The following is a 23,054-nucleotide window of genomic DNA, read 5'->3' as shown; positions in this document are numbered from 1 at the left end:
CGGCAGTTCATGATGCAGAAGTCTGGCCCGGGTCCAGGGTTCAATTCCCGCCTCGGCGGGTCTCGGGCTCAATTTCCTCGGACCTGATAATTATCGCCTCGGTGCCTCTTCTAACCATGGGTCCCACGCTGCGACTCTGGGCAATAGCTTGCTTAATCTCCACAATGGCCCCAACAGCGCTGAGATGCCTGGCTTTACCTTGGGGGTGCCCAGGAGTGGGCATTTCACAGGGAAAAGCCAGGAAGGGTTCCACAGCGGTATGCGTATAGCGCCAAGACACTCATGAGTATAAGTGCGCTTTACAAGTACGAATCATTTCATTTCATTTCATTTCATTTGTCCCTGAGTCATCAATGGCGGAGACCACATCAGCTTGTGGAGCCACAAACTTTCTGTAAGGGAAGTCAGCGCCACATGGTGGTAGGCTGCTGACGGCCATACAACTTATGGTGCGACTAACCCAGTGCAACTCAAATCAGCGCCACTTGGTGGTAGGTCCCTGAGGGCCACATCAGCTTCGGGTGGCACTAACACTGTGCAACTCAAGTCCGTGCCACCTGGTGGTAGGCTCTTGACGGCCATACATCTCAGGGTGCGACTAACTCTCTGCGCAACTTTTCATGGAGTCTTTATAATTCAGACCTGTGGAGCGTCCGCCATCCAGTCACCACCGACAATAAAGGATCTGACGTTGTCGCTCCATTATATTTGCGTGGTTACATGGCCTGTGACCCATGTGCCGGACGGGTGTGGTGCGTGTGTGCAAACCTGCCCTCAGGGTGTGGTTGTGGCATGTTGACAACTAGACCACTGACCTGCACACCAACAGAGAGTAAGCCTGCGACAGGTAGCTATGTGGGGCCAAGGTCGGAACGTAATCGGATTGGCATGGAGTGGCGTATGACAGAACAGGGCAGAGATAGCCAGAATGACTCTGGGGTTCTGGGCGTAGTTCAGTACATGTCCAGACAAGGAAGTAACTAATGCGTGTGTTCCCATGGTAGTGTTTATGGCACCAGAAACCCAATAGGCTATGTAGCATACTGTGACTGGCATCTGATTAGATGAGCATCATTGATTAAGGTGAATCACTTTCTCTACATTCTTCCACATATTCATACATAAATTAGGTAAGAGATAACACAGCAATGCATCAATGGATGTTAATTGCACATCCAGTGGAGTTTAGCAGCTGGAGCGGTAGAGGGACAGGACAAGCACACTTTACAATATGGGCTAATGGAGGGTGAACCAGAGTCCATCCGAGGATGACAGGTACCGTGGAACTGGAAGGGTACAATCCCCAGTGAGGTCGCTGTGTCATTGGTCAATTTAAGAGGATATGGCAGGCCATGTCGCGGACCACGGTTAGTGCATCAGAGTGTAACATTGGACATTGGAAGGTCGTGGGGCTATGTGTGGCACCAAGAATAAACAGGCCAGGTGGCGGAAATGAATGGTAGTGCCTTCTTCTGATCTCAAACCCATCCACGTCCTTGTCCCTGTATGTGTGCACTGCCCCACCTGTACTTTTTTCTGTACCAGCTGAGAGACTGTGTGCCACTGACACATGAGTGGACAAAGGTGGATTGTTTTCCGCAGTGTGTCCCACTGACACATCAGTGGACGGTGATGGACTGCCTTCCGCACTGTGTTACATTGACACTTCTGGGGGCACAGTGGATACGCCTGCTGCACTGTGAGGCACTAACACACCAGGGGGCAGAGATGTGAAGGGTGTGGGGGCAGCATCATTCATCTGCGCCATGCCCTTCAGCTCAATACCATGATCAGGATCTGAAGGGTATGGTAGATTCCCAGCTACATTTCATGTTCAGCGGTGGGTGCCATCCTTTACGTCTCCATCCACAGCATGTCTTCCATGAGCCTCTGCATTTTTGGCAGGTCATGGCATTTAAAAAACGTTGAAATTCACTGAAAATACCATAAGTTTCAGACATGTTATAGTTAGAAATTAGCATTTAAAAAAACTTAGATATTCACTGAAAAACCATAGGTTTCAGACATGTTATAGTTAGTTGGATATTTCACTCATACAAAACCATAGAAATTCCCCTGTTATAGTTAGTTCAGCTAACTATAACTCCCGCACCCGCAATGCATTGCTGATGAAGTCTCATATTACATCATTCATGACATGGTCAGTGACATCACCAATGACATCACTGATGACATCTCAAATGACATCACTGATGACATCATCCATGTGAAAATCTCATACACCTCCTCACACTCTAAAATAACTTTTGATACATCCACTTTGAAATATAGAGTATGGTTTACAAAACCATCGACACACCAATACCAGTTACTACAAACGCACTGATTCGTAGGTCTAGACACACATCCACTCATTCACCCATACAGTCCCTCATACATGCATTCACTCATAAATACAACTCTTTCATATGCACTTATACATCTATGCAGACACTCACACACTGCCACTCACCCATGGAGTTATTCACACACCTAGTCAGTCATGCAAAGAATCAAACTCTCATTTAGTCATCTATACAGTTATACACACACCACCTTATGTATTTATACAGATACTAATGCATACTTAGTCTCTTATGTAATCACTAATACAAGTACACACTTATCTGTACAGCCACTCTCACAATCACTGACTCTCATGTATAGGTATTTATATACTTCAACTCTCACATACACTGTATTTTACATATGTAGTTACTTGCTCATGTAACACTGAGACATCCATTCAGTTACCAACAGACTCATACACACACTCACCCACCCATACTGCTGTTTCCACATGGACTTTTGAACCCATACCCCCCAGTGAATCAACCACTCACACATCTATGTAGAGAGTCAGACAACTCTCACCCACCAACACACTCACTCACTCTCCCATACAAATACTCAGGCAACCAATCAATAACCCATAAAACACTTATGTAGCTACTGAGCAACCCATGCAGCAGGTTACACAACAACAAACAGACTGATACAGACATTCAAACAGTTTAGTAACTAACCCATGCATTCAATAAGACATATGTAATCACTCATTTATACAGTCAGTCACGTACCTACTAAATCCGTTACACAGACACTTATACACCCACTCATTCTTCAATACAGCTTGGCATATATATGAAACAAATTTAAACTTTACAGAAACACACAGTCACTGGATGATGTCATCAGTGATGTCATCAGTGATGCCATTTGAGATGTCATCAGTGATGTCATCAGTGATGTCACTGACCATGTCATGAATGATGTAATATGAGACGTTATCAGCATCGCATTGCGGGTGCACGAGTGATAGTTAGCTGAACTAACTATAACAGGGGAATTTCTGTGGTTTTGTACGAGTGAAATGTCCAACTAACTATAACATGTCTGAAACCTATGTTTTTTTCAGTGAATTTCTAAGGTTTTTTAAATGCTAGTTTCAAACTATGACATGTCTGAAACCTATATTTTTTTCAGTGAATATATATATACATAAAAATATGTTTTGGGGGAGAGACACCCCCACATACTCGCACTTATCCTTAATGCATGGTCAAGGCATATATACATTGCAAAAACATACGCGGTAAAAAATGCATGGTCAATGCACAACATGGTAAATACCTTGTTGTAAAAGCTGCTTCCCTTTTGAAATGCATATTAAAATGTAAAAAGGAAACTATTAGTGCTCTCAAAAACATCCTACATTTCTCTTTTGAAAGGTTATATCTTCAAAACATCTTTGTGAACCAGCTCTCTGTCATTGAATCTGGAGTGAGCTTTTCCTGAAAGCTAAATACAACAAGCTAGATGTAACCAAATATTTGCTAACTGAACTCCCTCCCTAATGGCAAGGTATCTAACTGAAACATGTGGCTTCTGGAATAATTGAATTTTCCCTGATTACACCTTGATAAGACTGGAAAGTAATTAGACATTTGTTAAGAAATGTACCTTTTCTGCAGGATCACCCGCAATTTCTTTGCCTTTTTACTGAACTCTATTTTTTTTGCGTGGAGACAGGGCCGGACTGGGAACCACAACCGGCCCTGGCAAAGTGCTCGGCCGGCCCCCCCTCCCCACTCAGGGGGGTTGGAGGTGCCGCCAAGCTCTTTGCCGGGGCCGGTTTTTGGCCGATTTTGTTACCGGGCCGATTTTGCAGCTATGCTGCAAAAACGGCCCTGTAACAAAAACGGCCCCCAGGGGTCCAAAACCGGCCCCCACCCATGCGGCTCACCGGGGGATTGCCCAGTGCCCGCTATGGCCAGTCCGGGCCTGCCTGGAGAACTGCTGCACTTTTCAACCTGCTAACCACAGGTAACGTGTTTCTGTTCTCCTTTTTAAATTCAATATAATTGGCTAACAGCTAATTGTCACATTTAGTTTACATTAGTCCAAAGTACTACTTGTACCCAGGGCTTTCAAATTAAATGCTAGTAGTGGGCTGCAGCAATCATTGTGTAACCCAATAAAGTAGCACAGTAAAACATGTCTCCAGACTGGTCACTGCAGCTCGTGTGTGCATTTCCAATCCTTGTGACAAGCCAAAAACGTCCTTCTTAATGCTAATAAGTCACCCCTAGGGTAGGCCTTTAATGCCATAGGGATTGGTGCATTGAATTTAAAAGAACAATCTGTAAATTTGATAGTTTACATGTCCTGGAAACGAAAAACCTCCAAAGTTGTATTTCGCTGTAACAAGGCTAGCAATCCCATAGATTAACACTGGTTTACACTATTACATTTAATAAAGGCTAAATTCAGTTTGGGAATAGCTAGATAAAGTGGAAACTCATTTTAATAGCAATTTAAAATCCAACTTAATGGTCAAGTCTGTTTTTATATTACTATTTTGGAAACGAGAATTTTAGAAAGTTCTAGTTTCCTGTCAAAACAGAAAAGTCTTTCATGCAAATGTCCATCTGTCACCTGACCCCTAATTGCTCCCCTGTGTGAGATGTGCATTTTAACCAGAAAGTGGAGAAAGGGCTACGGTTGTGGGAATGAGTACTTCCTTCCTTGACAGGATGGGCTTGAAAGGATGCCCACCCTGTCACTGATAGATGAAGCTCAAACCTATGTCACCCTTCCTTTGGTTTCTCTATTCAGGCTGGCTCCAAACCAGCTGATGGACAACTGAATTCAAGAAAAGGTAATAGGTTCAAATGTAGAGGGCTTCATTGGGACTGACAACATGCAGCATCCGATCAAAGTTGAGGCCTTCCTGAGCATGGATGTTGGAATTTACCCTCTTGGATCTTTCCTGCATTCGTCAAAGACCGCACTGGGACCCCACTCTTCAGAAGCCCGCTGTCATTGAGTAATGCATCAAATCCAGCTTGCCCCACTGATGACTCCTCAACAATTCCAGTTACCTTGGACTTGTCCTCCGACCCATCTATGGCCCTTTCAGACTTCAACGTCTACCTTGAGGCCCTGCCTCACTGCGCTCCTACTCTCCATCTGCTTTTAGTCTCCCACACTCCCACTTGAACCTGTGCTCTATCTCTTGTGTGGGGCTCTTTGTGCCTGCTTGAACTTAAGCTGTGGCTTTGAGCTAGTTATCTTTTGCGCCCGCTCTGTCCTTTGTACTTCCGCTCTCATTTTTGTTGCTCTGCCCAGTTTTTTTTCTTGACCTTTGTGCCAGCTTGTCCTCTGTGCTTGTTTTGTCTTTTTTGTTTTTGTGACTGTTTTGTTTGCTCTGCCCAGTCTTTGGTGCTCACTTTTGGTGCTCTTTCTCATCTCTTTGTGCCCATAATTATGCTACCCCACTTCTTCCCTCACTTCTGGGATGCATTCTCCTTTCCCTCTCTGATGCTTTTACCTCCTCTTCTTCCCTCTCTCCGTACTTGCTTCTCACACGTGCCTTCTCCTGCTGCTTCCCCCCCCTCCCTAGGCTTTCCCATGCTCCTCCCATCCTCGGACCTACTCAATGGTAGGTCCTGTCTGCACGCACAGCATGTGTGCTGAAGGTATGACAAAGTCACGACCATTGTGCCCTTCCACGCCTGGACCATTCACAGCGCCATGCACCCTGATCCATCCGACTGCCACCGCTACACTTCAGCCGACCTGCTAGTGCACAACACTGGACTTTGACAGGGTTGCTGCTCCTGCACCACACCGCATCGCACTGTGGGACCTCATTGCTGCTTTTTTTGCAGTGTTACTCAGCACACACACTGCACCCCACATCGCCTGCATGCTCCTCAACACCAGATCTATTTGCAAACACACAACAGAGGTATGATACCTCATGAACACACACTCCACAGACATCCTCTTTCTCATCAAAACTTAGCTCAACCCATCATCCACCCCAACATCACAGGAGCCATCCCCCTCGGCTACAATATTGTCCACCGCAACAGGCTCCATAAACCTGGAGGAGGTATCACAATCACCCACAAAGACTCCATCATCTGCACTATCTCAATGAATGAGCTAACTCTTCTCATGATACACTTGCACTTCTAACTGCATCTCAACCACTCTATGACCATGTCTGGCACACCCACATACTGTCCATCCAAACTCTGCACCACCCTCAGAAACCTCCGCACCAATTTCATCCCTTCTATCGAAATTAGATCTAATGACTACATCCTACTTAGTGACCTCAACATCCATTTCAATAACACTACAGACCGCAACGCCAATGGCCTCCGAAAAAGCCTCAAAATATCAGACTCACGCAGCTCGTGAACCCAGTCTTCACAGCCAGCAACAAGATCCCCTTCAGCCACCTCACCCTCCTCACATGGACTGAACACTCCATCATTCACCTCTACATCAATGCATACCACTTCAGCAAATCAAAACTAACCATCATCCTTAGCCAATATTGGAACAACATAACAGAAGCAGACTCGCCCCACACCCTCACATCCGATCAGCCTTTTCTCATAGGTGATTTACAGAATGGCCTATCCACCTTCAACAACTGAATCTCAACCTGTGCCAACACTGTGGCCCCCTTGCAGAAGATCAAACATATCAGACCTCTTGCTCATGCCTGCTCGTACACGGTAACCTAAGAGACTCCAAGTGTCATTGCAAACAACTAGGAAAAAGATGGAGAACCAGGTATGACAGCACCTCTAGATAATCCTACAAATATGCACACAGAAAACATCATGCTCAGCTCAAGGAAGTCAGAAAAGTGGTGCTCATGCTCAGACTCGAATCCTGTGTCAACTCCAGTAAAGAATTATTCAAAATTGTCAAATAGTTCACCAACCCTAAATCAGCCTCCAACACCATCATCCCCTCACACATCCTCTGCAACAACCTTTCTGGCTTCTTCCACAACAATATACTTAGGATCTACACCACCTTCACACCCCAGTCCACCGTAGAGAACAACATCACACAACCACCAACCACCTCCAGGAGCTCCCACCTCCCAACAAACTGGAATCCCCTCACCACAGAGGACATCGCCAGAACCATGCAGACCATCCACTCAGGGTCCCCTACAAACCCCTGCCCACAACACATGTACAATGTGGGTAGCACACTGATCAGTGCCAGCCTTGTCACCATCATTAACTCCTACATCCTCAGTAGAAACTTCCTTCACAACTGAAAACAGGCAGTGGACACAGCTCTGCTGAAGAAACCCCCAGCCATTTTAATGACCTCAGCAACTGCAGGCCCATCTTGCTCCTGACCTTTCCGGCCAAAGTCCTGGAGAAAGTGATCAACATTCACATCTCCGCCCATATCAAACAACAACACCTCATGGACTTCATTTAGTCAGACTTCAGCAGCAACCACAGCACAGCAACTGCCCTCCTGGCAGCAAGGGATGACATTCAGTCCATATTAGAAGAAGAAAAAACTGCAGCACTCCTTGACTTCTCATTGATGTTTGGCACCGCCTCCCATGGCACCCTCATCACCAGACTCCAGGACTTGGGGATTCAAGGGACAGCACTGAACTGGATTGCTTCCTCCCTCTCCAACAAGACAGAAAAAGTCATGCTCTCTATTTTCACCTCCGAACACAATAAGCTCATATATGAGACCCTCCAGGGCTTTTTCCTCAGCCCAACCATGTTGAACATATACATGGCGCACCTCACATACATCATAAGATATAGCATCAACATTGTCTCCGACGCTGACGACATTCAGCTCATCCTCTACTCCAATGAAAACAACGACATTACCAGGACCAGCATCACTGCCTGCACGTCCAACAAGACTAACTGGATGCGAGAGAACAGCCCCAAACTCAACACAGACAAACTAGAGATACTAAAATTTGGAAATAAGAGCTCCCCTAGGGTCACACAACACCCCCACAGATCACGCCAGAAACATCAGCATCATCTTGGATGACAAACTCACTATGAACAAATAGGTCAACGCTGTGATCGTATCCTGCTGCCACATCCTTAGAATGCTTCACAAGATCTTCAAATGGCTACCCATGCACGCATTGGCATCTCACGAAAAGACTCCAGACGATCCAAAACAGTGCTGCCAGACTCATCCTAGTTGAACAAAAGACAGAGCCACCCAATTATCCCTCGAGGACTGGGTATAATAATGACAATCTACATAAATGTCCCCTAAGGAATTATTTCACAATTATTTACTATTTATAAGCAGTCACATAAAGTGAACATATGTTAAACAACACAAGGGATATATCTTGATTCTTATTTATTCAAGACAAGATGAGGATTACCGGTCGGATGTTGAGGACAGCGTTTGCTTCCTTTCTCTAGTGTACAGTAAAGACACAGAGCCCCTGATAAAGTGAAATATCATTTTTGAACACGGTCAATTATTGTGGACACCTACGCTGAATTCTTTGGACACTGAGGTCCATTTGATTAGACATATACTTCTGGCTGGAAGTATTAGGAATGTGCAACATTTTTTCGTCCTGAGGATGGTCCTGGGGAATGTTTTCACCATAGTGGACCGAAACGTCGACGCTTCTAACATCGATTTGCTTACTAATGTACCTTTGTGTCAGTTTGAAAACAGCTATACATCTAACTGAATTTGTGTGTTGTATGGTATACTATCTGTCCATGCTAAGAAAGCAAAAGATGTTATATACTGCTTACAATAGAAATTGAAATGTCAGCAGTATTGTCGTTGCCATAACTAAATCTTGTCTTGAATAAATAAGAATCAAGACATTTATGTAGATTGCCAGACTCATCCTAGACATTGCTAGAAACTGACACATCACTCCCTACCTCACTGAATTTCACTGACTACCCATCCAGAAATGCAGCGACTTCAGGCTGCTTAACTACCCCTAAAAGGCTCTCCACAACACAGGACCAGCTAACCCCGATGATATACTTCAACTCTACCATTTTTCTGGACAACTATGATCTACTTCTCTCTCTTTCATATGAATCTGGTGCTACTTCAGAAGCATGGCAGGAAGGAGCGCCTTCTCCTTGATCTCCATCAAAACTGGAACGAACTTCCTCTACACATCAAACCTGCCACTACACCCTCAACTTCTACAAGAAGCTGAAGACCTCGCTGTTCAACTAGTGCTTCAGTGCCTGGATAGCCTAATGGGTGATAAGTTGCACCATCGAAATCCACCTAACAACTAATATACCATATAGCTACCTCTGTGCTTTGTAGGTACTAAGTAGAAATAAAAGGTATAATTAAATAATTATTAAATGTGGAAAAAACTGACAAGCGTTTAACATCTTGATGTTGTCTTTTTCTTAACCTATAACTAGGTTTTTTTATTAGTTCTGGTGACAGACGGATTTTCCATTCTTCCAGATCCTTATTTATGAAGATAAAAAAAAGATTACAAGTTACTTTGTGTCTGTCCCATTCAATGATCCATTGCTTTGGGTCAGTCTACTGCAGCCACTGTTTGCTGCAAAGATATTTACATTTTGGATCAGCCCAAAGGCTACTTTCCTCTTCCCATCTTCAGCCTCTTAATGGTGCTTTAATCAGAGGAGTCTGCTTATGTAGTGCTTTAATTGTAGTGCTTAGTCATTAATTGATGGTGCTTTGCTAACATCATTATGCCCTTCTCTAAAACCTGATTAGCCCCGTCTTTATATGATGCTCTGCAGAGCACAACCATACAGAAGATGTTATTTCCTTTCCTCTGGCCCGGCTGCCATCTTTTTTGAGGTGCATGCTTTTCGATGAGAGGGCTCAGTAGTGGCAATTTACCAGTGCTCCAAACTTGGCTCTTGTAACATATACCCCTTCCCAGTACTGGTTCTTAAACTTTGTATTGAAATATTGGAAGGTTAATAGAAAGTTGGTGGGTAAGTCTCGGATATACCTTCAGCTGGATACTGGCCTGTGCATGGGATATTGCCCCCTCTCGAACTTCTCTTCTCCTCTGCCACTGCCATGGCAACACTTTGGAGTAACCCCCCTCCTTGACATGGGTATACCAGATATACAGTCCTAGCTCACAGCACAAAGTAGAGAAAGCAGGGGTCTAGTCTTTTCTACTAGATGTGTTCCGTTTGGCAATGTCAATTAGCCAACAGGGGCGGCCTTAGGCATGTGCAAGCTGTGCACCTGCACAGGGCCACCAAACCCCAGGAGCCACCACGCCAATATATATCCTTAATATAATAATCCTCTGAGGATGGATACATATTTGCGTGGCAGCCCCTGGCAGGGATTTGGCGGCCTCTGGCTCTGTTCCACTTCCAAACACCCTGACCCCCCCCTCTTCACTGGCCTCCGCGCTCCGCCCCCTCCCCCCCGGACCCTCTCTTCCGGGGCCCCCTACTTACGCTCCCTGCCCAGGGCCACCATGAGCCTAGAGCCGCCCCTGCAGCCAATGTCTTAGTCTTATGATGGATGTTATGTTATGTTGATTTGTATAGCTCACTAATCACTCAAGAGGGTATCCAAGCACTTGGGTTAAGGTGTGTAGATGTGTGGTCCCAAAGTGCTTAGATAAAGAGCCAGTTCTCTTGCTTCTTGGGGAAGTGAAGAGGAGGCTCTGATGTGTTGACAGAGGTTGCTCCATGTCTTGGGTGTGATGTAGGAAAATGAAAACGAGCGCCTCCAGTTTTTCTTTTGTGCATGAGGGGAGTGCATGTGAGTGAAAGTGAGGCAAAGCATAGGTAACTGGTGAGTTGGTGAAAGTGTATGCAGCTATTCAGGTATTCCGGTCCTTTTGTGTGAGGGGCTTTGTATGTGTGTGTGAGAAGTTTTAATTTGCTGCACTTTTGAATGGGGGGGGGTCAGTGAAGCTCCCTGGTGTACGGTGTGATGTGAGTATAGCATGGAAGGCCGAGTATTAGTCTTGCAGCTGAATTGTGGATGTTCTGGAGTCTGTATAGGGTTTGTTTGGAGATTCTGGCATTGAAAGTGCTGTTGTAGTCCAAACTGCTGCTGAATACTGCTTGTGTGATGGTCCATTTGGTTTTCTGAGGCAACCATTCGAAGATTATTTGCAGCATACATAGGATGTGTAAGGACCAGCTGCACACTTGATTGACTTGAGCCATCATGTTGAGCTTGTCATACAGAATGATTCCTAGATTTCTTGCTTGGTCAGTGGGAGTGAGTGTTGGTCCTAGCTATGACTACCACCAGGTGGAATCCCATGGGGAGGTCCTACTGCTGAAGATCAGTACTTCCGATTTGTCAGAGTTGAGATTCAGACAGTTGGTTTGCATCCAGTATGCAACCATGGTCTGCAGGTGGTTACTTTGGTTTTGGTGGTGTTTGTCTTGTCTGTCATCCATGATTTGGGTTAGTAGGCATAGGAGATGACAGTGATGTCCTGTGATTGGATGATGTTGGCGAGCGGTGCCAATGCACATGTTGAAAAGGGTGGGGCTGAAGGGTGATCCATGTGGGAGACCACATATCAGTTTTTTGGTCTGTGATATGAAGCGTGGCAGCCTGATCCTTTGGGTTCTACCTGTGAGGAAGATATAGATCCATTTGAAAGTTCATCCATGTATGCGAATCTCCAGGCGCAGCTCGCACAGGTAGGGGAGGTGGAGTGGTGAAGTGGAGCAGGGGCGGGGCAGGGTGGAGTGGGGTGGGAGGTAGTGGAATTCAACATACGAAGGGATAGTCAAAAGTAAATAAATAAATAAAACCGCTTACCTTGCGCTCGCCGCATCACCGACACAGAGGAGTTCTGGAATATTATGAGAGCAGAAATATCAGAGACCCTTTGATTGTGTTTAGCCTTGGTAAGTGGAAGATTAAGCCATATTTTTTAGAAGAATCACTGTCTAAACTTTTCTTTCATAGGCCCAGCCAGGTTTCAACATGGCTGAGGGCAGTCCTTGGAGTGATGGAGAAGAGAAAAGAGAATTTGGCGCATCCCGTTTGCACACGAGAAAAGGTGAGTTCCTCCTACTTGTCATGTTGCTACCTCAATGGCTCCACCTTGAAGTCGCTGGGTTGTGATGTTATCCAGTGCCCCTCTTCAGAAGGTGAGTAGCTTCCACCTTCATTCTGGCGCTTCAGACCTGACTCTAAAATCAATGATCCGGTAATAACAAGCAAGGGATACATCATTTGCCGAGTGAGTTAAAGGTGAACTTTGGGCAACACTGTAGCTTTAAATTACCCTTTGTTTGAGGTAAAGATCTTACTCCCTGTCCATCCTAAGGAAAGAAGCAGATGGCACCAATGCAGAGACCAAAGTACTTGGTTTCTAACAGTGATTTGTGAACCTTTCTGTCAGCATTCTTGCCTGCCAAGGCTCAATTCCCTAAACCAATCTGCCAAATATACCGTATTGCTAGTTGACACTGGCTTGAAAAATGCCCGCAAGCTGCCAAAGTGGCAGCCTGAGCAACTAATTTGCTAATGCTTAAAATGAGTTTAAGCTCACGCTGCAATATGAATAGGAACTCCAAAGATTGTACCTCGGTTTACTTTGACCAGGTACAGTCATGTTCTGCTTGGTAGGTTCTTCTTGAAGTGTCACATATAGAGGGTAGGTACTCTTTCCAAACCTTCGAGAGTTTTTCTGAAGCACACACACCAAGAGAATACTTGCACCACTCTGAAAAATGTAACGGAGACAAAAGGTTTTTTAGTGAAACTCAGCAAGGACCATACACAATTGATTTCTGAAATCTGAAATAGCAACCACAGATTGCAACCGACCCCTCCAGAGGCTCATCAGCATGGCGCAGCTGTTTCCTCCGTCAGAGCTAGTACCCCCTGGAATTGCTCAGCTGGCAACTGTTGGTATTGCTCAGGAAGCCTGCTGTTTGTATGGCTGGACGGATGGTATTACGCATTCTGCATTTTTGTTTCTGTTCATTTACCTGTAAAGCCATTGATTTTCAACAGCAACTGTAACCGTAGTCTGCCTTCTAATAAGGCACTAGAAGCATATTTGCTCGACAACAAAGCATCACCAATGAGCGGTGGGGGAAAGTGGTCTTAAGGGTGGATTAGTCACAGTGAATATACAATTTGTCTCTTGCATCTAAAAAGGCGAAAGTTAACAAAAAACAAACTGGGTAAAAACAAATATTGGACAGGGCTGGATATATGAATAGATATACATGATGTGTGAAATTTATAATCACGTTTCTCTGGGTTTGCATCACAAAAGTAATGCAAACCAGACACAGACTGTTGTGTGCGGTTTACTTTCCAACAGAGATCATGATTTGCATTGGAAAGATTCCTATTGGAATGCAAAGTAGCGCCATGCTCTAATTTGCTCTACTTTACATCAAGGGGCCCTCCCATGGGTGGTACATGGGCAGTTTTGTGATGAGTTTTGACGCAATTCCCTGTCTACTAACCTTTGGCGACAGGGATTTGCCCTAAAGATGGGCGGAATGTTTCATTCTGCCTGCAGAATTTGCCTAATTTGACAATTCAGCGTTACTTTTGTAATTTGGGGTTCCGGTCAAATTTCATCAATGGCTGAGTGGCAGACTTGTTTCCTGCAAAGCTCCAGAAATACAAACATGAGCAAAATTTGGCGCTCCCTAGTTTGATTGTCCAATGGGGTCAGTTGCATGCGTTCGTGCATGGTCACACCCAGTAGCAGGTAGAGGGACGCGTTTCAAGTAGATTTTCTGGCACTCCAGTAAATTTTGGACTCAAGAGGCAGCAAAATCAACTTGAATTGATGTGTGCTCTTGCGCATCATATGGTTCAGTTCACACGTATTTTTCAGAGCTGCTGGCACTACTAGTGCTAAATTGCAGTGCACGTTTTTATGTAACTCTGTGGAATTCCATGGAGTAAAACTCAGTGAGTTCTGCCCACCGCTAATTTGCATCAAACAATTGCATCTCATTGAAGCAGGCCTAACAGTGGAAAAAAGTTATATATGTCCCCACACTTTTCCATCTTTAAATGTGTGCTGCACTGTACAGCACTCATAGAAAGTGGGAAAGTATTAAACTATGTCAAAGCATAGTTTATGTACTGGATGGGTGCACTTCCAGTAAAAATCCTATGCTTGACATAATGTACACACCCTTGTATTATGGTGAAAGGGTGTTGGTATTGGTGCATAGCAGTCTAAAGTGCATCAAACCTGGGGGAGAAACAGTGCCATATTGTAGTAGACATGGTGCTGTTTTTCTATCTCCCTTTGAAGCAGCAACTCTGCTTTTAGTAAATGTGTTCCTACATATGTATATCATTGGCTGTCAACACCTAATCCTGCAATAGGTTCCTTCTTGCCAAGGGAGCTTTGATTTGGATGGTTTTCCTCAGAAGCTTTATCACTGTACCTCAACATGAGGTCTTTTTCTAACAACCTTGTGCTGGTTGTTTGAATGATTGCCTCGTGCCTCCATCTCTGATTATCATTAATTTACCTATTTTGTGCCCGGTACACAGGTGCTATAAGGCTATCATGAGGACCAATGCACAGCTTTATTTGAGCCCTCAAAAATGGAAATCGATGTTTTCCTAAAGATCATGAACAAACATCTGCTCAAGAGTATACTAGTCTGCCAGATTTTGCAGCAATCCAACCATATCTGTGCTAAGGACATGATCAAATGCATTACATAGGGTGGAAGACAAGGAGTCATTCAAGGACACAAACAATGTGCTCATCAGCACTCATTTTTGTGGACCAGTACTTATTTTTCTCTCAACAGACTTTGATCCAGAGCAAGAGAGAAAAACAGGCATGGGAGGAAGTAGGATGAAAAGAGCGAAGGAAAACGGTAACAAAGGGAGAAAACCAAGATGAGAAAGAACCTGCAAGAGTGTGACAGACAAAACAGGAAGTGTCAGACAGTGGATTAATGATGTATGATATGGAACTATGACTACCCGCCTTGGCATTTCACACACTGACCATCGATAGTGCCAGCTGAGGGCTTCTAAATAATTTTTTTAAAGAATTTGTCTGAGCTTTTCCAGAATGTAAACCCAAAGTTTTTGGAGGGTGCATGATCATAGAGAAAGCACCACAGATGATGTGTGCCTTGTCTAATATGACTAGAAGGTCAACTCCACATGATTATGGTTTAGTTAGGACCTAGTTAACCATAGAAAATTCATTTATTTTTCTGCTAATATCTTTGACACCGTTTGACGAATCTCATCGAACATTTCTCTCAAAATGTGAATTTACTCAGCTGCTTCCTTGAGTGTTTCAGTGTGATTTGTTAAGCACGGGTGGTGAAAAAATGCCGTCCTAAAACACAATTTGTCCAGGCAATTCCCATTCGGCAATTTTAGAAACCACTACACCCAAAATGGCTGAAAGGAATAACACCACATTTGGTACAAAGCTAGATATTTACACAGAATAGTGTGCTTTTAGTGATTTAATGTAAATCTGTTAAGTAGCTTTTTGAGAAATTAAGGTTCAAAATATTCTAGATATCTGAGCAGTTTCGACTGTGGGACACTGGTGGGAGGCCCATGGACATGCAACCTCAAATAATAAAGTAACCTGATTGGCAGTGGGGGCATTTGTTCCCGTTGTATGCCTTTCTCTCGCCACTCTTTCTGGAAATCTCACGCTAAATAGCTGGCTGCAGCATGAAGAGATTTTTTTCTGTGCTGTGATCCCATAGTACTCTTGGTGGAGCCAGAGTGGCCCATGTGCTACCACAAGAGTGCCACAGGATCTTAAAACCTTTTTGTTTTTAAACAAGGTAGTAGTTGTGTCTGTAAAGGGTTGGCTATGCATGGGTGGTTGGTGCAAGTCTGTGGGCTGTGGGGGTAGATCAACCTTGGCAGGTGTGGGAGCAAAGCTTGGCCAAATTATATCCATCAAGGTATTGTCTAAAACCATTGACACTATTGTCATACAGTTGTGTATAACCGCTTCATCACAGCTGGGGCTTACTGGGGCAGAATGCAGCACCCTATGAGAACTTCTATATGCTGGTGTAGCAAGGGAAACAAGTAGAATGGACAAACCTGGAGCTGTGGGGACAGCAGGGTTCAGGTTATGGAGGAAGACAAGGTGTAATTTGGGGTAAATCATGGAGTTTTACTCTGTAGAATTCTGCGGAATAACCTAAAATCTCTGCATGATTCAACAGAGTTCCGCAAGTAGAAGAATTCTGGTCTGCTATGCATGCTCATGATGTTTACTCGTCAAAGATAGAAAATAGAAATTATGTTATCTCAATCTGAATACTCAACCTTTCTAGGAACACTGTCCATCTCTCACCCCCACGTAACAGGAATACACATATTATTATTACCTACCTCTGTAAAAGTTTGAGAAACCACTGTGTATGTCTGTCAGGGACTGTCAGGGACTATGTAGGGAACACAGTCAGGGACTTGGGCAAGGACTGGGAACTCGGTACTGGGTGGAAAACGTACACAGAAAGGAGGAGTACAGTGCTGCCCAGGATCATACAGGGAGTCAGAAGAGAAAAAGGGATCCAATGGGGAAGCCTGTACAAGTGAACAAGATGGGTAAGACTCAGAAAGGAAGGGCACTCTCAAAGCAATTTTGCATTCAGAATACACCCAGGAAGAACTTGCAAGACTATATATAATACAACATTAACAATAAAGGGGGTGTGGAGTAAAGCACTCTGGAGCTCCAGACGGTAAGACTGAAGCTCAGTAAGGTTCTTACCCACAATTGCTGTTACAGATACTGACTGCAAATACCCACATGTAGGATATGCAGGGTTTGTGGAGCTTATACCTATGGTGAAGTTATAAATGTAAATCAAAGACAATACTCACAGTGAACAGGAAACACCACCTAGGTAGTCAGCTGTGCCCATGCATCCTGGCGATCAAACTGTAACACGCAAGGCAGTAACATCTTTTCAGACTTCCTCACAGAAATCGGAAAGAAGAGGACGGTCAGAACACAAAGAAGAGCACGTAAAGTCCAAAGACAAGGAACCTACTCATCAAAGTAAAAAATTACAATTTCCAAAGAAGAAGGTAGCTAGTATTAAAATAAAACATGCCGAGGATTCTGAGGACACAACTGAAAAACGGAGAGTGGGCCCAGACAATGCTAGACAGCGCAGCAGAAGTAACCATAGTTCGCAAGATCTTGATGAATCTTCTGGAGACAGTGGACACGAATAAATACATTCAAGTGGAAACTGCAGACACCAGAGTTAGCAAACCCCATATATTATATGAAATAACATTACGTATAGAGGGGGATAAGACTAGGAAAGTAAGGGGTCTCTTTTGGGATAACCTTTCGAAAGGCTATGACATCCTGTTAGCTGAGAAAACCTGGCCCCCAGAGTTTGTCAAGGAGTGCCCTCATGGCGAAGAAATGATTATGCCTGCCTTCTCAAATCTTATTCCAATTCATAAAAAGTGCACATTTGCTAGAAAATGGGCAGTGGCCCAAGCTCCTGCATTATATAAAAATCATGTAGGATGGGATGAGGATTCTCCTCACCATAAAAATCCAGTTAAAAAATCAACCTACTGCACAAAGGCAGTATCCTGTTAAGCAAGAAGCTAAAAAGCAAGTCAGGGAGATCCTAGATCAACTTGAATATCAGGGGGTGATTGAAACATGCACCTCACAAATGAACAATCCTTTGTTTCCTGTCTCTAAGCCAGACGATTCATATCGTCTAGTTTTGGACTACAGACACCTAAACTCTTGCTGCAAAACATTTGCAGTACAAAACTCACACAGTGCAGCACTAATGAATAACATTGTGCGCAAAAAATATAAAATAACATTAGATATCTCAAATGGTTTCTTTTGTCAAAATATTGCACCTGAAAGTAGGTACTTGACCGTTTTCTCAATAATGGGGTCGCAAAAACAATTCTGTCGACTCCCAAAGGGATTCAAGAATAGCTCAGGATTATTCTCAGCAAGGGTAACAGAGTTACTACAAATGTATGATGATGAGGCATTATCATATGTCGATGACATCTATCTTACAGACGACGACCTGGAGTCACACTTGCAAAGAGTGAACACCATAATACTTGGGTTTGCATCTGAAGGGTATAAATTCAACTTTAAAAAGTCACGAATTGCTCATCTAACTGTCCTGTTTTTAGGATATGAATTATCAAGTGAAGGCAAAAGCCTAGCAGACAACTTCTTGAAAAATGTGCAGTACTCCAAGCTCCAAAAACGCTGAAGAACTTACAATCAATACTAGGTTTCCTGAATGTAGATGGGGGGTTGGGTACTATTCAGACTTTGCCCCAATTTGGGATTCCCCGGGGACCCCGCTATGTCTGAAAGATAGCCTTGCGAGTCCAATAAAAAGGGTGGGTATTACTATCTGGTCAGAACTTTTATCCTCAGAAGGAGTCCACCCCTAGGAGGTCCTAAGAGCGAAAGTGGGAAGTAGTATTTCCAGATTTAAATAATTGCTTCTAGCCTCCTGGTTTATATCGGAAAAAGGGGACATATGAGGAGAGTGGGAGAAGGAGCAAATCCTGCAAGAAGTACATTTTAAAAGAAAGAAGTTTCTATCTGGTATAAGATGTTTTTGGAGACCGAAGATGTGGAACATCCTCCGCAGTATGCAGTCTGGAATCATTCTCTTCTTGAGTCCAATATTGAAGATCTATATGAACCCTCTTTGAAGCTTATTTATACATATGCTAAGCCGGCCAGCTTAAAAAGAACCACTTCTTTGTTGTCAACAGGCTTTATTACACACCGGCAAAGATCGCTAAGTTTGCCCCACTATCCTCCCCTAAATGTCCAAGATGCAACTTTCAAAACACCAACGATATTCATATCTTGTATTAATGGCCAGAACTTAGAGCTTTCTAGAGGGGTGTGGAGGACGTTCTTTCAATGTCTCCCTGGTATTGTTTGGGGATGACGGCGCGCTCGGAAAGAATATTCAGCAGATACATAGAGGCCTGTTGTTATACCTGGTTTTAATAGCTCGGAGAGAAATCTGTTCCTGGTGGGCTAGTTGGCCCCCAGGAACCCCCAGTATGCAAGGGGAATTGGTTCCCCCTCTGCAAACACGCCAGGGAGTGCGTTTGCAGAGAGTTGCAGGGAGCGGGCGTGGCCTCCGATCCCGTTTTTTTCTTTACTTTTAAGAAGGGGGGCTGTGTAGCCCCCCTTCTTTTTCTTTTTTTGGCCCTGGTGACCCCATCACCCAGGGCCTGCCCTCAATATTTATTTATTTTTAAATCGGGACGGGGCAGCGTGGCCCCTCTCCCAGGGCCCTACTCTGCCCCCTGGATGGCCCTGGGGACCAGTGGCAGTCCCCAAGGCCATCGAGGGCTCCAGGAGGGGGGCCGGGCTGCCCCCCTCCCAACAATTGTAAAGCCCCGGGGGTGGTGGGCCCGTCACTGACCCCCCTATTTTAAATATTAGTGCCCCGGGGAGGTGCAAAGACGTGTAAAGAGGCCACACCCCTTTTTACACCTCTCTGCAACGCAGCCCTCTGTAGCATACTGGAGGTTCCCGGTGGGCTACTTGGCCCCCAGGAATCCCCAGTATTCAAGGGAACTTAATCCCCCAACTTTTGCACACTGGTGAAGGTAGGGGTCGTGGCTTGAGGTGATGTGTGTGCAAACACACCCTGTAGCGCGTTTTAAGTTGGGTCCCCTATGGGCCAATTAGCCCACCAGGTACCTCCAGTAAGTGCCACGGAGCTGCGTTGCAAAGTGTTGTAAAAAGGGGGGGTGGCCTCTGAACACCTCTCTTCAACGCAGCTCCCTGGCGCATACTGGAGGTACCTGGTGGGTTAGTTGGCCCATAGGGGACCTCAGGAATGAAGAGGAATTAATTCTCTAACTTAAAATGCACCACAGGGTGTGTTTGCAGACATGTCACCTCAGGACACGCCCCCTTCCTTCATCAGTGTGCAAACGCACCCCCTGGTGCGTTATAAGTTGTGGAACTATTTCTCTTTCAATACTGAGGGTTCCTGAGGGCCAAATAGCCCAACAGGTATCTCCAGTATGAGCCAGGAAGCTGCGTTGCAGACAGGTGTTCAGACACCACGCCCCTTTTTATACCTCTCTGCAACGCAGCTCTGTGGTGCTTACTGGAGGTACCTAGTGGGCTAGTTTGACCCTAGGGATGCTTAGGATTGAAGGGGACTTAATCTCTCAACTTAGAACGGTGACAGGGCGCATTTAGACAGTAGTGAAGGGAGGGGACGTGGCCTGATGTGATGTGTGCAAACACGCCCTGTGGTGCGTTTTAAGCTGGGGGAAAAACTCAACTTCAAACCTGAGGGGCCATGGGGGCCAAGTAGTCCACCAGGTGCTTCCAGGAAGCGCCACTGCGTTGCGTTGCAGAGAGGTGGTGCATGCCGTGCCCATTTTTACATCTCTCTGCTACGCAGCTTTGTGGCGCTTACTGGATGTAGCACGAATTCCGATTTACTCACCTGTTATCAGGAGAGACCTCAGTGCTGCATCTTTGAGCCCAGTACTGATCCTCACAAGTAATTCTAACCATACTTACCAGTAACTTGAATTTCCTTCCATAGGCTAACATTGGCTGGTTTCACTTGGAAATTCTTCTAAGTGTGGAGTTTTGGAACTTTAAAAAATCCCTCTAAAATCCGTCGAACTACAAATTCCGATTTACTCACCTGTTACCAGGAGAGACCTCAGTGCTGCATCTTTCAGCCCACTACTGATCCTGAAAAGTAATTCTAACCATACTTACAGTAACTTGAATTTCCTTCCATAGGAATCCATTGTCTGGTTTTACTTGGAAATTCTTCTAAGTGTGAAGTTTTGGAACTTTAAAAAAATTCATCTAAAATCACCCGAACTACGAATTCCGATTTACTCACCTGTTATCAGGAGAGACCTCAGAGTTGCATCTTTCAGCCCAGTACTGATCCTGAAAAGTAATATTAACCGTACTTGCCAGTAACTTGAATTTCCTTCCATAGGATATCATTGCCTGCTATATAAAATATATATTCATTAAAAAATATATAAAATAAAAAAAACAAATATTACAATTTATATATTTAAAAAAAAAAATCAATTTATATTAAAAATATGTAATGTAATTTAAAAAATAAAATATCTAAAGATAAATACTTTAAAACAATGTAGTAAATCAGTATAAATTATAACATTTAATACATTTAAAAATGATCATTTACTAAACTTTTGAAATTCACTGAAAAATACCATAGGTTTCAACCACGTTATAGTTAGGAATTAGCATTTAAAAAACCTTAGAAATTCACTGAAAAACCCATAGGTTTCAGCCACATTATAGTTAGGAATTAGCATTTAAAAAACCTTAGAAATTCACTGAAAAAACCATAGGTTTCACACATGTTATAGTTAGCTGGACATTTCACTCATACAAAACCATTGAAATTCCCCCATTATAGTAAGTTCAGCTATGTCATGAGTGATGTCACTGACCATGTCATGAGTGATGTAATATGTGACATCATCAGCAGTGCTTTGCTGGTGCACAAGTTATAGTTAGCTGAACTAACTATAACGGGGGAATTTCAATGGTTTTGGATTAGTGAAATTTCCAGCTAACTATAACATGTGTGAAACCTATGGTTTATTCAGTGAATATATTTATATAAAGACACATATATATTTATTGTTTTCAGAGCAGTTCATGACTCCAGTACAAGATGGCCGCCTTGTTAAACATCAAGAAGAACACGCCAAGCACATTATATAGAGTTGTTTCTTTGCCAACAAGTGCTGGTTTTCTCTTTTGCATATCAATCATGTTGAAAATTGCTGCCTGGTGGTCCCTATAGTCGAATAGTCGAACCGTAAATCAAACTCTGCTGATGTTTTCAGTATTAACACTTTTCCATCACTATTACTTAACATTATATGCGAGCAAAAAAAAATACGGTGGTGGCAAACTCCACTAAGTGGTGGTTGGCTGAGTTTTTGCCGGACTCCGTGCTCCAAGCAGAGTGAGGGATTGGAAAACCTCCACCGGCAGAGCGGAGTTTACCGCCAACCCCTAGGCATAAAGCTTGCTATCCAGGACACCTGTGATCATAGTTCGCTATGTTAAGCAAAACACATATCTTGAATGACCTCATCTTCTGTACATCTTTAGAGAAAAACACTATCTGACCATCAACAACACTATTCGTGGCCTCCTTGAGAGCACCCATTGTTCCATGTTGAGGGATTTGGTTGGTGTGAGAAATGAGGGCTCAGGGTTGTTTGGGGTAAATGCCTCCCTCTGCTGATGGAATTCTTAGTAGGCACTTGGGGTAGAAGGAAGCAGCGGAGCAGAGGAATAACTGCAAGGCTCATTGACGTAGGGGTCTCTGGAGTAATTAAGGAGGTGGCAGCAGGCCCTATAGATTGTGGATCCTGCTCCTTGGACACCACTGTTAGTTCTTCCTCTTCAGGAGGAGCAATCACAAAGTCCACCCACTAGTGGCATGTGTTATCCATCTCTTGCACCCCCTAAGTGAATTCAACAGAACTCTTTTTGGTATAGAGCAGTTTACTCCCTGGGCACACACACTCTCTGCCCTGGTGAAAGGAGCCTCCCCTTCACTGGTAGTTGAAAGTTTATATGCCTGCCTAGCAACCGAGGATATTGTCCTTCCTCGACCCCGGATCCTGTTCTTAGGTTGTTTGGTCAGCTCTGTCTGCTGAACAGAAATGCCAACAAAGAAAGTATCAAGCATAAG

The sequence above is a fragment of the Lissotriton helveticus genome, chromosome 11, assembly GCF_964261635.1.
Source record: "Lissotriton helveticus chromosome 11, aLisHel1.1, whole genome shotgun sequence".
In the NCBI taxonomy this organism is placed as follows: domain Eukaryota; kingdom Metazoa; phylum Chordata; class Amphibia; order Caudata; family Salamandridae; genus Lissotriton; species Lissotriton helveticus.
The sequence above is the reverse complement of the archived record's forward strand: the minus strand, read 5'-3'. Positions refer to the sequence as shown.